Genomic DNA, 14132 nt, shown 5'->3' with positions numbered 1-14132 from the left:
CCTTCTCTCTATCGTTGTCGAGAACGTGTTGTAAAAGCACACACTGCGCCTTACCGTTTCTCATTCCGATGTGGGTGCAGGTATCCGCACAAAACAAAGTTGCAGCTGCACTGGATGAATGATGCGCAGAATTGCATCAGCTATAGTGGGTAGCAGTGGTTGCTTTCGCAATAACACATCACACATCAAAAGTCTTCAGGCGAAAGGCGTTTCTTTTGACACCATTATTGAGTCAAGACGGCGCAACTAAAGATCACAGGGCCTTGAAATGCTAGGAGAAGGTTTTTGTCGCGGCATAGAAGCCTGCTGCTCGAATTGTTTTTTGAATCTTCCACAAGAGGGGCCGTGAAAAGAAGCTTCATTCCACTACACTTGAACGCTGTGGCATAAAGACTGTGACGGTGTGTTCTCTCTCTGAGGGATCGGCAAAGAATCGGGAGCAATAGAAACGCTATTCAAGAGTGGATTTTCGTGGCAAAGATTAAAATATACTAAAACAAAACAAAGGGAATACGATACCGTGCGCTGGAGACCAACACCTGGATTTCCCAGTGGTGTCTCTTCGTTTTCTAATCCGCTTCTCTTGAACGCAGCGTACCAGGGACGCAGAGTAAAAGAACGCCTTATAGTTTGTTTCTTTCCATTTTTTCACGAAAGAGAACTCCTTGCGATATGGATAATGCTGCGAAATGTTCTTGATTTAAAGCAAAACAACGGGAAACTGCCAACGTGCTCCGAGAAATTCAGCGTCGTTGCTGCGCGATATGTTCAAAACGAAAGCCTTCTTATTGCTATTGCTTCAAATGTTTACGAAAAAAAAAACAGCACACTATTCAAACACAATCCGAAAGACGCCGGTGCAAAGCGACGATAAGTTGTCTTGTGCCAGCCAATTCCTGTGCAAGCCAGAGTATCGCCGAGTATTGCCTGTGAATAAGCCCACATGCAGCAATGTTTTATTGCAGTTGCTGGTTTTCAGTAATTGTTTTCCTGGATTATCAACGCGCGGCCTCATTGTCTTCGATTATCATCGCAGCCGCTCGCAGTCCCATCATCATGAGGGGCACGTTGAGGTTTCCAGACACCAGGTATGGCATCGAATACGCGTCCACAACACGCAATTTCTGCACTCCGCCCAGAACTCTGCGAAGAAGGGGGCAGCGAAAGCACATGGAATCTGTTGAGCCGATTCTAAAGGGCCAACTGCCGCTCTAAAACAGGCAGAAAGTCAGAAGCGTTTGTTGTCATTAATACTACCGTATTTGTTATCTTTGCTTTCCGAACCTGTATGACATTTGATAGCGCTCGTATGCTATCCCCTAAGTTTTTATATAATCAGCCTTATGTAAAACCTCGAGGCCTTGAATAGCATAGTAATTTTAATGATAGTACTTTCTCGCTCCTTTTCGGTGGTGGCAGAATGGATATGCCAGGATAGTTGAGAAATTTCTTGTCCTTCGTGAAAAAAACACTTTTAGCCGGCCGAAGCATCATAAAATCGAGCACAGGCAATAACCATTCCTTGAGAATTTTGAGGCCTAGTCATAAAATATGGGAGAGAATGATCCAGCCAAAAGTAACACATCGTGCTAAGATTTTCAGCCCAGCCAAAACTTGGCAGTCGCATAGTGTGTAGACTGCGGCATATTCAGTTGACGAACTGAGTTTATCTCGCTCGATGCGTGGCATAATTTTTATACATTCAGTGGTTCGCTCACTCTTTCAGTCACGAACTTTCACACTCGTCCAGGGCAATTTAAGACGAGATACTGCATTGGATGGCTTGTCGACATAACATATATTAGGTCGATGCTCTAATACGGAAGTTTTTTATGGTTAATGGGGGTTTAACGTCCAAAAGCGACTCAGGCTATGAAGGACACCGTATAGAAAGGCGGCAGAAATTTCGGTCGCCGGGGGTATGTTATCGCGCACTGGCATCGCAGAATACACGGGCTCCTAGAATTCCTCCCACAACGAAATTCGACCGTAACGGCCGGGATCGAACCCGCGTCTTTTGAGTCAGCAGCTGAGCACCATAACCACTGAGCCACCACGGCGATTTTAGTACGAAAAATTTCTATGACTCAAGAGAAGGGATCTGAGATTTTTAGACGCACTAGATATTTCTAATCATGAATATATGTGTGGCACGTTTACATGCATTGCTGCTTTGGGCCAGTGATTCCTGAAAACTTTCGCATCCCAGTCGCTGGCGTATGTTGACAAAAATATATTGGTCACTTTCAAGAATTTTTTTCTGTACTACCACAAATTTGGCGCACCAAAAGTTGTTTTGCTGAATGTACAGGTCGTTATCTAAAAGTTTAAATAACCTATAAGCACAACAACTTCACAGCGCATTTCAAGCAATCCTCTAGAGTAGATACTTTAAAATTCACCCTCTATCTTTCTCAGGTGGAAAAACCTAAGTGAGCAAACTCCAAGAAATTACAGAACACAGAATGACTGGATGGCGACAAAAATTTGTAATTTGTTTCGCCTTAGTTTTACGGTATTTAACGTCCCATAGCGAGTCAGGCTATGCGGCACGCCGCTGCGGAGGGCTCTGGATTATTTCGACCACCGAGGGTGCTTTACTTGCACTGACATCGCACAGCACACGGTCTTCTAAATTTCGGCTTTATTCAAATGCTACAGCCGTGTTAGAAATTGAACCCGAATCTTTCGCGTCAACAGCCTAGCCCCATATAGCCTGAGTCACCGTGGCAACAAATTTGTTATTTACTGACCAGTATATAGTAATACCCGTGAGCATTAAAAACATATAGCATAAAACTGCTGTTATAGTTCATACAGCCCTTCTAAGGAGACCTGTTTTTACAGACAGCATTGTTTTTGCCGATGTCGGTTAAAAATAATTTAAAGAATCTATAAAGTTCATGCCTGCAAATATTTCTAAAACCATTTTTCATTACGATACAGATCGCCAACTCGACACTTAATTTAGCCAACTTGGCGCGCAAAGGTTTTTTCGTATCTTTTGTGGGCTTAATCTGAGTAAAGTATCTTTGAGACGTATACTCTATATTCTGCCCAGTTATGTACGAGACAGCAAAAAATTTATTGGCATAATTTTCGCGGGAAAATAAATTTTCTTGCTTAAACCGTTGGCGCTACAGAACACCATAAAATTTGAATAACTAAGAAACATCCGATATTAAATTTGTCCTCTGTTCCCGTATTCGCCAAGGCGTGAATAATTATAAGCATAATAAAACTCTTACATACTACTGCCTCCCAAGAAAACACATCCAATGAGACGCTTGCAACGCTCGACAGAGTTTGTTGATATGAAGAAACCTTTTTTCTAGAATGCGTATAAAATTCGCGCAGATTTTTGAATTTAAGGTTAAGAAGTGAACAGATCAGCAATCTGCTAGTTGAAATGCCCATAAAACGCGGAATAAATTGCAGTACTTCGCTAAATACAGCCATTGCTTGAGTTCGCGCAATTGATATGCGACCGTTTTCCTTTGGGACGCTCAAAGCAAAAAACACACAACGCGCATTTGAGGACAAGTAACACAGTTTTCAAACTTTTTCTAGGTCATTCTAGGTTCCCAACTCGTAGTACGATGTTCGTGTTTGTGGTAGGCCCCTTGGGAAACATTGCTTCTCAGCTAATACACTTAAGCTGAAAGCGGCCTCTGCTAATTTCTTCAACATTGGACGTGCTGTGCTGCGACTGCGAAAAGGAAAGCGCTACATTCAACATGTTCTAACTCTCAGGCATACTCAAACACTCTAGAGTAGCAGGACATTAAAAACAGTTCTACTGAAATTTTTTTTTATCGTCATCAAAAATTTGATATGTTCGATGGTTTCTTCAAGTATAAGCAACACTACTTCCTTATCCATAAAACGTACCTCATTGTACTTCACATTGTTGTACAGCTGACTGTGCAACAAATCCATTGTATAGTCTATTCATGCTCATAGTTTAAGCTTTCCCCAAACAAAATCTTTCTGAGTTAAAAAAAAACGAATTTGTGCGCTATTTTGCGGTTTTTGTTAAGAAGAATAAGACTGGGAAATTGACAAGAATGATTGGGGGCTCTCTCTGGTAATTAGAAATGTCCAAGAAAGTTCTCCAGTGTGTCTTTGCATGGTATTCTACAATATTCGTTACCGAACTTGGCGAAGACAACACCGTCCGCTAAATGGGACTTTTTAGTAAGAATTTGGCTATTACATCCACACTGTTATGGAACATGTTTATAATTCCTAAGAATATTCGTTAAGTACACAATATCTAGACACTGTAAAAAATATGAAAAATGGCTTTATATTGCCTTCCAGCGTTCCTGTTAAGTGAATTTTAGGAGTTTCCAGAGAAACACTTTTTTTTGTAAAAGTATGCTGTGATTTTAATAAGGCCCGGTATATAAGGTTGTGAAATATGCTGCAGTGAATGTAAGCTGTAATAGCATAATTCCAGGGTTAGATACCTCTAATTTTAGTGAATTATTTTGCGCGGCGTAAATTTCATTACATTTAAAAATCTGGACTATATTTTGTAAATCAACAAAAGAATGCACTTTACGGCACTTAAAAACGGTTTCTCCTAAAATAATGAGACATCTTACATAAATGTTCACGTTGCTGTTCAATTATAGACGAGGCAAAAACACCTGTGCATGCAAGCGAAGCAAAGGAGTCCACATCTCGTGATCAAAACTTTTGTAAGCTGCGGGATATTTTTCATCCACAAACATAATTTCACAAACCCTCTTGCAAGTCATGAGCCAACCACAGATAAAAATATTAGTGAATCTTAGTTGTCGACCAGCCAGAAACTGCACAAATTGCAAAACATTATCTGAAATCGCCTTTCTCAAAGCCACTCTTTCGTTCGCTAACTAGCGTTCTGGTTTACTCACGTAAAACTTGTTCTCTCATCTGCAGGCGCGCACCTGTACGTGCACGCACTAGTCTATTAGATCACACGCTCAGTCTTTGCTGACTAGTTCGTTCATTCTGTCATTCCCTCGTTTCCTTAAACGCACCGCTAGCCCACTGAACAAGCCTGTGGTAAAAAAAAAAGTCTTCACCTGAGCCTCGGGTCCAACACGGCCCACGGATGCGTTCCCATAGGCGCCGTGCAGCATGGGTGCCAGCCACTCAATGTCGTGTGCTGCACAAAGCATCGTAGGTACGGGTCGCTCCCCAGGGGACCCGCCCCTTCGCAACCCGGCAAAGGGATGTCCCTTAGCGTAGCACTGACACGCCGCATCGCCTTGGTTCTCAACACCCGTACTGCCAGTTTGGAACCTGGGACAGCATAGGCTTCACTTCAAAACGTTCAGGAGGTATGAAATTAATGCATCAGCCTATCACTCGCTCGGGTTGCTATTCGACCGTTGCTGAGAGTGGCCTCTTATAAACGCCATGTGCTCTTCGCAAGCGGCATTATACTGGCTGTCGAAGACGTGCAATTGCATTTTCTGCTTGGAAAGGCCGCAGCGTATAGTTACAGTCGCTGCAGTACTTATCTTGTACACGGATGTCCTTTTCCGCGTACAATTCTTCTATCGTATTTGTACATTAACTTTCACAGAAAACTGTACCGTGTGTATAAGAAATAGATGCAACCGTTCAGGCTTCATTTACTAAGGAGAGTCGTGATCAAGGCTTCCGTATGGAAGCCGAAACGTCTTTGTTTTAAACAACTACTTTTTGGTCGGCGTTCCTTTTTTCTTCAGTCATGAATCTTCTACCCGTCCAGACGAGTTTTCGTCAGACTTTAGATTTCATATCAAAACCATGTTTTTAAATGCATACAAAATATACATGGGCTTGGGTAGCACTCACTGCGCGCATCGTCGCGTAAGTGGCAGCACTTAATAGCCACTTATTAATTCCTTCAGATTGTTGGCCGATCGCCCAATGTAGGCATGTGCCATATTTTGTAAGACCAACAACAACATTCAGTGGCAATCGATTTCTGCTGCAACGGAACTTCGCGTTTCGCATCTGTATGCTCCATTATTTTTTCTTACTGATTAACATGCAGAAAAAAAAAACGGCGGGACCGTGAACCTCTACCGAGCTGGCACGTTTTCGAGGTCAATGGAAACTGTCCAGAAATTAAAAAATCTCGAAAACCGGGCATCTCCAGGAGTGTTTAGGGTGCAGGGAGTGATCAGCGGACAGCTGGTTCGCCCATTAAGGACGCTGTGTTGACGAAAATGCATGACCAGCTATTGGGTGGCTCCTGGTAATTTCTTCAGTTCTATCGTGACCGCTTTGGCATCTCAAAAACTGGAGAACGCTATTCGCAGCAGAATACTTGGGCAGCTCAGCCATGAGAAACCAGCGCTAGGATATGCGTTTTTCACAACACTGCACATCAAAACTTGCGCGCCAGCACTAGCTACACACAGCAGGAAAAATTTATAAAGTTGCTTACTGTCGAAACGAACGGCTCAAACACCTACCCGCGCAAAAATACCTCACGAAAGCAGAGCAGGTTGCCTGGCGACAACTACAAATGGGTACATTCAAAAACTTATACCTACTCCTTGATGTGTCCAGCGCAATACAATTCGCGCTGCAATCTCTGCAAGCACACAAAGACTAACCTCAATTATATTCTATTCGTATTTTCGGGCGACCAACATCCTCTCAGCCTGCAAATCTCAAGCCAAAGTGACTGGGAGACTGCGTCGCTCAGCCCTGGCCCGTAAGTACGACTCCTGCTCGTGGGTTGGGCACTGGGCGTTGCCAAGAATCCATCAAGTGCAGTCGGGAGCCCACGCGGTCGTCTAAACCTGATCCCTGACCTCTACCCTCTTTGTGATATGAAAAATCAAAGTTTGCCCTTCCTTCTTCTTTTTCTTGCCTACAAGAACTCCTCTACTACCCAAAATTATTTCGTTCAAAAACGCTAAGCCTTGTCTCAGAAGTGGACACAGTGATTGTTCCCACTTTATTCATGCCGATGAGATACATGCTAGTCCACGTGCGCTGGCCTCCTTGCCCCACTTTGTTACGCACACTTTCGAGCATCCTCAACCGTCTAAGCGTTTTTGATACCAGAATGCATTCTAGGACATACACATAAACATTTTTTACAGTTTTGTTTCGTGCCAATTTCATTGAAGGGTTTATACGCTTGCAACCGAGAGCCCATGTGAATAAGAAGCGAGCTTCACGTCCGCGTGGAAAACAATTCTGCCCACCGTTTTAAAAGTGAGGCGTGTCCCGTCAAAATTTACACCGCAGTCCACCGACAAAACGTGTCCATAAAGTCGGTCATTCATATAACAGGAAAAAATAAGCCAAATTTATTGCGAAATTATGTTAGCAGAAAATAGTTTGCAGTGTTATTGGCTGTGTAACAAAAAAAGCTTTAACAAGTGTGTTCTGAAGATTGCCATTGTGCTCACGACTATTAGCAAGCAAAAGTCAGTTCTAGTTTTTCAAACCACACCACCTACAAAGGAATAGAATATATTTGCAGTAGCATTGGAATGGCATTTCAAAGCTTTGGCATTACTCGGCCGTAAGCTGCTCAGATGTGCCTGGTAATTTCCGGTGCTAAGATGCGGTCTCCAAATTTGGTTACTCTGCAGTAAACCTTTGTTTTGACGCTCACGAAAGCACCAGTAATGTCCACGATTTACTGTTTTGGTAGGCAGCCGTAATTGTCCCAAACTATGTTATGATTTTTCCTCCTTTCAAGCTGGGACTCAGTTTCTCATTCCCTAGCTTTCCATTTTCATGCAATTTTCGTGGTTTATCCCAGCCCTTATCAACAGCATATATGTTTGCAAGTTTACAATGGCTTAATTGTGATGTTGATATGTATCGCGGTTTGCATTAACCATGGCTGTCAAGCGTCCTCTAAACGCCGATATGCACAGCGGCGCCGCTGGGCAGGTAAGCAAAGTGTGAAGAAACACTTGCATCGTTAAGTACTTAGAGCGACTGATGTTCCAGCAGCGCGTTCCTTTGGTCATTTTGAGCCAAACATTTGGCGCACAGTCCGGTGCGAGACGAACTGTACTATTGGTCCACTTATCTTATCAGGCTCGTCCCACGTCTTTCAATTTCCCCGGTTCTCACCAGGCCGAAGTTATCATGTCTTGCCATCTTGTTCAATTTGCCTTCAACCATAGTGTTGATATCATCCGGATGGGAAAGAAATTGCGGATCGATGATGGGGTACTCATGAGGATTGCTGCTTCTGAGCCTTATAAATCCCCGTGACTTGGGCCGGAGGAGTATGGGCACAACCATGAAGGCGTGCTGTCCTCGCTTTGGCTTGTAATAACCACGAAACATCTGAAATAGGTAGGTAGCGCAAGAAACGGGGTTATTATTAAAGGGAAACGAAACTGTGTTAAAGCTTATCGATTGACGGACGCTCAAATTTATGCAGCTATGCCAGCTGGAATGCTAACTTCTAATCGATGATCTGTGGTGCGCTAACCTCAATTCAATTCTCACGTATACTGTGACCATCAAAGAGTTGCCACACCGTACGATACCATAATTAAAGTCCTCTGTAGCACGTTAGGGCTGAGCGCCCTCTTCCTGGAAAACTCTTTTAAATAGACAACTAACCATTGACGAATGGCGCGCAAGGAGTGAAACCGAGCATTATCTTAGGTTTGTGCTTGGTCAGTTTGCATCACACAGAGTCATGATTTTCGTGTCTTTTTTTTACGCACTGGGAATCGAAATTTTTGTTGAGTTGAAAGTTCTGTCTCAGGGCGTCTCCTCCCCAAGGAAAAATAAACAAAACTCTTCAGTAACCCTACAGTGGCTTGCGTTAGTGCGACAAATGAAAGACCCTTGCGATCATAGCTCACCTCACGAGATATGCCTATCAAGGATGCCAAGTGTTCCGCCTCGACGGTAGTGGGATCCACTGTGACGAGAAGAAACTGGATCTCCGGAAACGATGAGTGAATGCCCGGGCTGCTCAGAAAGGCCACACATTCCACACCGAATGCGTCAATAAAGGGCCCTGGAAGAGAGTGCGTGCTGTTCCTTTAATTTTTACATTTCAGTTTCAAAAACATCATGAAGGACTTGGTTGCACAGCGCCCCATAACTTCGATGATTCGGATTTTAATAACGTGCACAAATATGCACAGACACAACCGGTTTTACGTCTAGTCTCCGTGAGAAATAAGTGTGACCATAGTTGTGTGGAGCCGTCGCCTCCTTGGCAGCAGCAGGACACCTTAACCACAGCGCCTGCGCACAGTTGGGGTACATACTCCAGAAGCTTTTTCGCTGACTCCCAACTACCTTTCCCTGAAAAATGAAATGATACATTTTGTCGAATACCTAATTTAGATATTTTTTGAATTATTATAGAGCTCGCAAGAAATATTGGCCACGAATAATTTCGGCGAAATATTTACTTACTGTGCTGGAAATAAATGCTGTGGTAACTCCCGGCTCACAGGTTATCTTTCTGAAGAGAATGTGCCGTGTTTCTAAGAAACGGCTCTGTGTGCCACTGACGGCTGCGGTGCTCTTCTAACTCTATTACTGTGCGTGCAATGTCAGAACCCCAGTGACAAGCTGAAAGGAAGCCTTTGTTTTTGGCCGCTTTTGCGAGTAAGGCTCTGCAATACCTTGCGAGCGAAGTATGTTTATCAAGGAAATGTTTGCTGAGGCTGTCATTAAGACTGCGTAATTCGGTTTGTGTTCGATGTTTCTCCCCAAGTGTCTTCTGCAAGAAAGAGAAGCGATCACTGCTAATTTTTTTGTTGTTGTTGTCATGGTAAGAGGACCTGCTGAGGTGCGATCTACTAGGGGGAGTGTGGAATCATGTAGCTTGAGCCACGTGCGTGTCTTGCAGCATAAGCATCAGCTTGCAGCCTAGTGGGAAAAGGGAGCACTTACGGTACTGCCACCTCTGCTTCGCGCAATTCAGTAACCAGATGAAACTGCGACTTCAGCGGAGTTCCCGCAATAGTGTTCTCAGAAAACACATGTCGTTTACCAGTGGTTACGCACACATCTCTTCATGAGGTCTGCACGCAGGCGGGTAGCACGCTCCTGCAGAACCAGCTCATCAATTCAATTACAGCGACGGCGCGTGAATTGTCATCTTGGGCCGGCCCATTTAATGGTGCTGAAGTAGCGTTCTAACATATTGAATTATAGCGCCCTTGATAACATGTTTAAGGCAATACGAGCCATGTGCAGTTGTTCACCTTTCTAGAGAAGGCGTGCAATATGACACTGAAAGTTCAAGAAATAAAACACTGTCTTTCACCTTTACGCCCAAGCTCTTTGCTTATGAAATGTCATGACTTGCCACACGGCAGATATCGGTCATAATTTAGTACAAGCATACAGGCTGTGCAATGAAATCCCGCATATGAAGTTGTGAAGCTGAATGTGAGTTATGAGAGATACCTTAGAAGGGGATATTATTTCTACTACATGGTATTGTTAAACGCGCAATGAAATCATGGAGTAAATGGGCGGCTTTGCATTGCGTTCGAAGAAAATGCATCCGCCGCGGCAGGCATTCCGAACACCACAGCAACAAGCTACCAGGGTGAACTAAGATTCTTTGCTCTACTTGTGTTGTCTTTATAGCCAAGCTCATGGCTTCTGACATCGTGCTTACCGCAGTGCGTGGAATAATGTTTATGTATATGTGAGCAATAACTCCCAATGGCAAAATATTTTGCAAGAATAATGTGAATATTTTGATACCTTGCATTGCAGAATATCTGTGCCATTGAGCGGTTATAACACGATTCCCCGATCATTTCGGTGTCACAAAGGATTCAATCTCTTTCCTTCAATTTAAAGGCAATTTTTTCTTCTTAGAAAACATCTCTTCTCTTTCAGCCAAATAATTCCTGACAAATGTTCTCTTTTGAGATAAACGATGCTTAACGCAGGTACTAAACAGTTCTTCACCAGGCCTGACGTCAGTAAACCGGGCAAGTAATTTTCAGTACTTTTATTTTTTTCTCGCTTGAGACAAAAAATCATTCACCGCGAACCCTGGTTTTGAAATTGAGCCAAAATAAACAATTTCTGACCAGCCTTTGCAAACATACTTTTCTACTAGAAGGAAATGGTCAAGTGAGCACGTCCTTTCTTCTATCAAGTGGACACATAGCACGACTTATTACATGCGCATATTTAATGCACCGTTTATTCGCTGCTCCGATAACGCTCACTTGTCAGCCTTCGCTATTACCCCCTTTTTCCAGCACATCATCCGGCACGTTTACCTGTCCCAAACAGGGCGTACGCAGCCACCGCTGAGAGTGAGCGATAGTCGGTCCCTATGTTTTCTTTCGAAGTTGCCGCTATTCCGTTTACTGTGAGGTGATCGATCAGGCTTTCGCCAACAGGAAGATCTGCAATTACTTCCACCTGGAAGATAAATGCGCAACAAATAAAACAAAAAAGATAAAAGATACATGCAAAAGAACCTGCGAACTTTGGAGTGAAATGTCCCCCCCCCCCCCTCCCCACCACGCACTGTTCATTTTTCCTCCTACCTAAATGCTGTCCAGCCTACAGGTCTCTCATGACCATGATAATCTTCAGAGCAAGTGCAAACCCTATTTACCTATTGCCCCATATTATTACCCCGAAAGCGGCGCTTTCTTCGGTTTCGTATGAGTAACACCCGCTCATATTTATTGCTTACGACACATAGCAGTCACGCACATCACCGCAAGGAGCCACCCCGGACTCAGCCACAATCATCGCCACCGTGAAAGCATTATATCATAATTTCGCCTACTCCTCGAGTTATTCCACATCCGGTCGACCCCACGCGCACTTATACGGACACGTAAGGCCTATAAATACGGCCTATAAATATGGTTGATTCATTTTTTTTTCGTTTTATATATGAAAAAGAGGCTCGAATGGGTCTCTAAATTTCCTGCCCTCCTGAGAATTTTTAATTCCGTGTTTTTTCCTGGTTGCATGAGATTTCGTCGACCTTTGAGTAGCCCTGACGGTTTTTGTTTTGAGAAAGCTCACTACGGAAACACTCGTCAAACTACTGGGCGAAGTGCACTGCATGCAGTAATCTAATGAAAGGAGCGTTAAAATTCAAGTGCTCTGTGGCTGCGCCTAATGAGGACGTTCAATTTCGCTCCCTATCATTTCTTTTTGAATGTTCAACGAATAGAAAGCTTTGGGTGTATTCATTTAGTAAAGAAAACGAAAAATTGAAGTTGCTCCAGGAAAGAAGCTTTTGTTTATACTTTGCTTTCCTTAACACTATTGGGAACGAGTCTTGTTTAAATCAAGTTATTTTTTTTTTACCGTCGGAGAGTTAGTGCAAACTCAGGGCAAACACCCAGGAAGAATTCTAAAGTACTCGTTGTTCGGCTCTTCGCACCAGAATCCTTTTCATAACCATAGGCAATTGCCGAGGAATCGTCCTCTGGCATTTTGAGTGAGCGGCGTACTCTCTGAATGTGTTGATTTTTCAAACGTTCATTTCCAGGCGGCAAAATAGGCAGTAAGGCGAACTAGTAAGCCGCACCCGCAATCCAAAATTTTTGCCCCACTGCAGCGCAGGACTCCCTCAGGAAATGCGCGCACCCTGGTAGTGCGCATTAGCGGTACGTGGGAAGCAAGCTGATGCATGCCAACAGTGTCCACTACTGGCGTAAAAAGATCGAGGCTTCGGTAGAATTTCGCAAAACTTATTGGCAAGCAATTACGACAGCTTGCGTCTGCTCTACGCAGGAGCGTCACACCTCCTACAACATCGTGTGCAATATAAAGACTCTAAAGTCTTTGCAGTTTATTACGCACAGGAAATTAGCTACAGTGACGGCGTGATAGAAAAAAATTTCGCCCTTAAATAGAAAACAAGGACGGACGCTGCGAGCGGATAGGCCCGTCCGCGGTTGCTAAAGTAAAATCGCATGGCTGTATGCGGTGTCTGATGGCACTCTCTTTCCATATGCTCAATTGCGCTTGATGCAATGCTAATGCACCACTCCGTGGACGCCACTCCAATACGAGTGGTAGGCTTCTCACCCCAACTTGTTCGAGATGAGATCGAGGCCCGATGCCGGACAGCAGCAAAAGGTGCGCGGAACCTATTGCTCCTGCACAAAGGATAACTTCCCTATGTTCCCGCACGGTGTGCGTCCCATCGTCGAGCCTATAGTTCACTCCAACGGCGATTGTTCCGTCAAAGAGTACCTACAACAAATAACAAGATGATACCCACACAACCAACTCGTTTGGCTTGGAAGTGCGAAGAGCGCAAAAGAGACGAAATACAAAATTTTCAGCACAAGGGCGTGTTTTTCATTTCCTGGATTTCGCAATGTGTAAATAGGGTTCATGAGGATTAATTTGCGGCAGCCTAAAAGCCCCTTATCCCCACACTCTCTGGCGGGGCCACACTTTGCCATCTTGCAGGTGACACGACGGGTAGACAGAAGTGGAAGCTGCGATCTGCCACCTGCTACGATTGGCAGGGGGTAAAGTGGAGCGAGTGAAGCCTCCCTCTCGACTTGTAGGAGAAAAAAGGGTGAGGCCAGAAGGTGGCTGGCAGGAGAAGAATCAATAGGGTGGCCATTGTGGAAGGAGAAGTTTATGACCCGGACGGAAAAAAGCACTACCTGAGGATGTCTGGCAAGCTCACAACGAAGTCTTTTGCTATCTCATTTTAACTGTAACTGGTAAATAGGTGTCCTCCAAATTTTCATTGATAAAGAATGATTAGATGTACATAGCTGCTTGCTCACCTTTGTGACGAATGCGAAAAGCACCACGTGAAGATTTTTCCTTTTGCGGACCTCTTTGTTGAGGAAAGCTCGACTTGAACTCCAGCGCTCTCCTTTTCTAACGTTATGTTGCACACGAGAAAAACCTGCAAAATGAAGTGATACCAGCAAGGAAATGAAGTACGCTAGAACGGAAGTGAAGACCTAGCAAATTGATAGGATGGTTGCCTGCTAAGCTGTACCCCTGGGAAGTTTTAATGCTGGAAAGTACATAACATTTACAGTTCCACATTTCGTTGTCAGCTTGTCCCTTCACATGATTAGGAAACTCGCGAACCGCGAATAAAATACGCAGGTAACAGATATAGATTAAAGTGGGATTCGAACTAACACCCTCACGGCGCGCAACGC

General features: G+C 44.0%; 1 pseudogene; it reads right to left on the bottom strand.

The window, feature by feature from the left end:
- Positions 1–829: 829 nt before the first annotated feature.
- Positions 830–14132, bottom strand: part of LOC144120056 (4-pyridoxate dehydrogenase-like) — a 31509-nt pseudogene continuing 18206 nt past the window's right edge.

The sequence above is a fragment of the Amblyomma americanum genome, chromosome 2 (assembly GCF_052857255.1).
Source record: "Amblyomma americanum isolate KBUSLIRL-KWMA chromosome 2, ASM5285725v1, whole genome shotgun sequence".
Classification (NCBI taxonomy): domain Eukaryota; kingdom Metazoa; phylum Arthropoda; class Arachnida; order Ixodida; family Ixodidae; genus Amblyomma; species Amblyomma americanum.
This window is presented reverse-complemented; position numbering and strand designations above follow the sequence as displayed.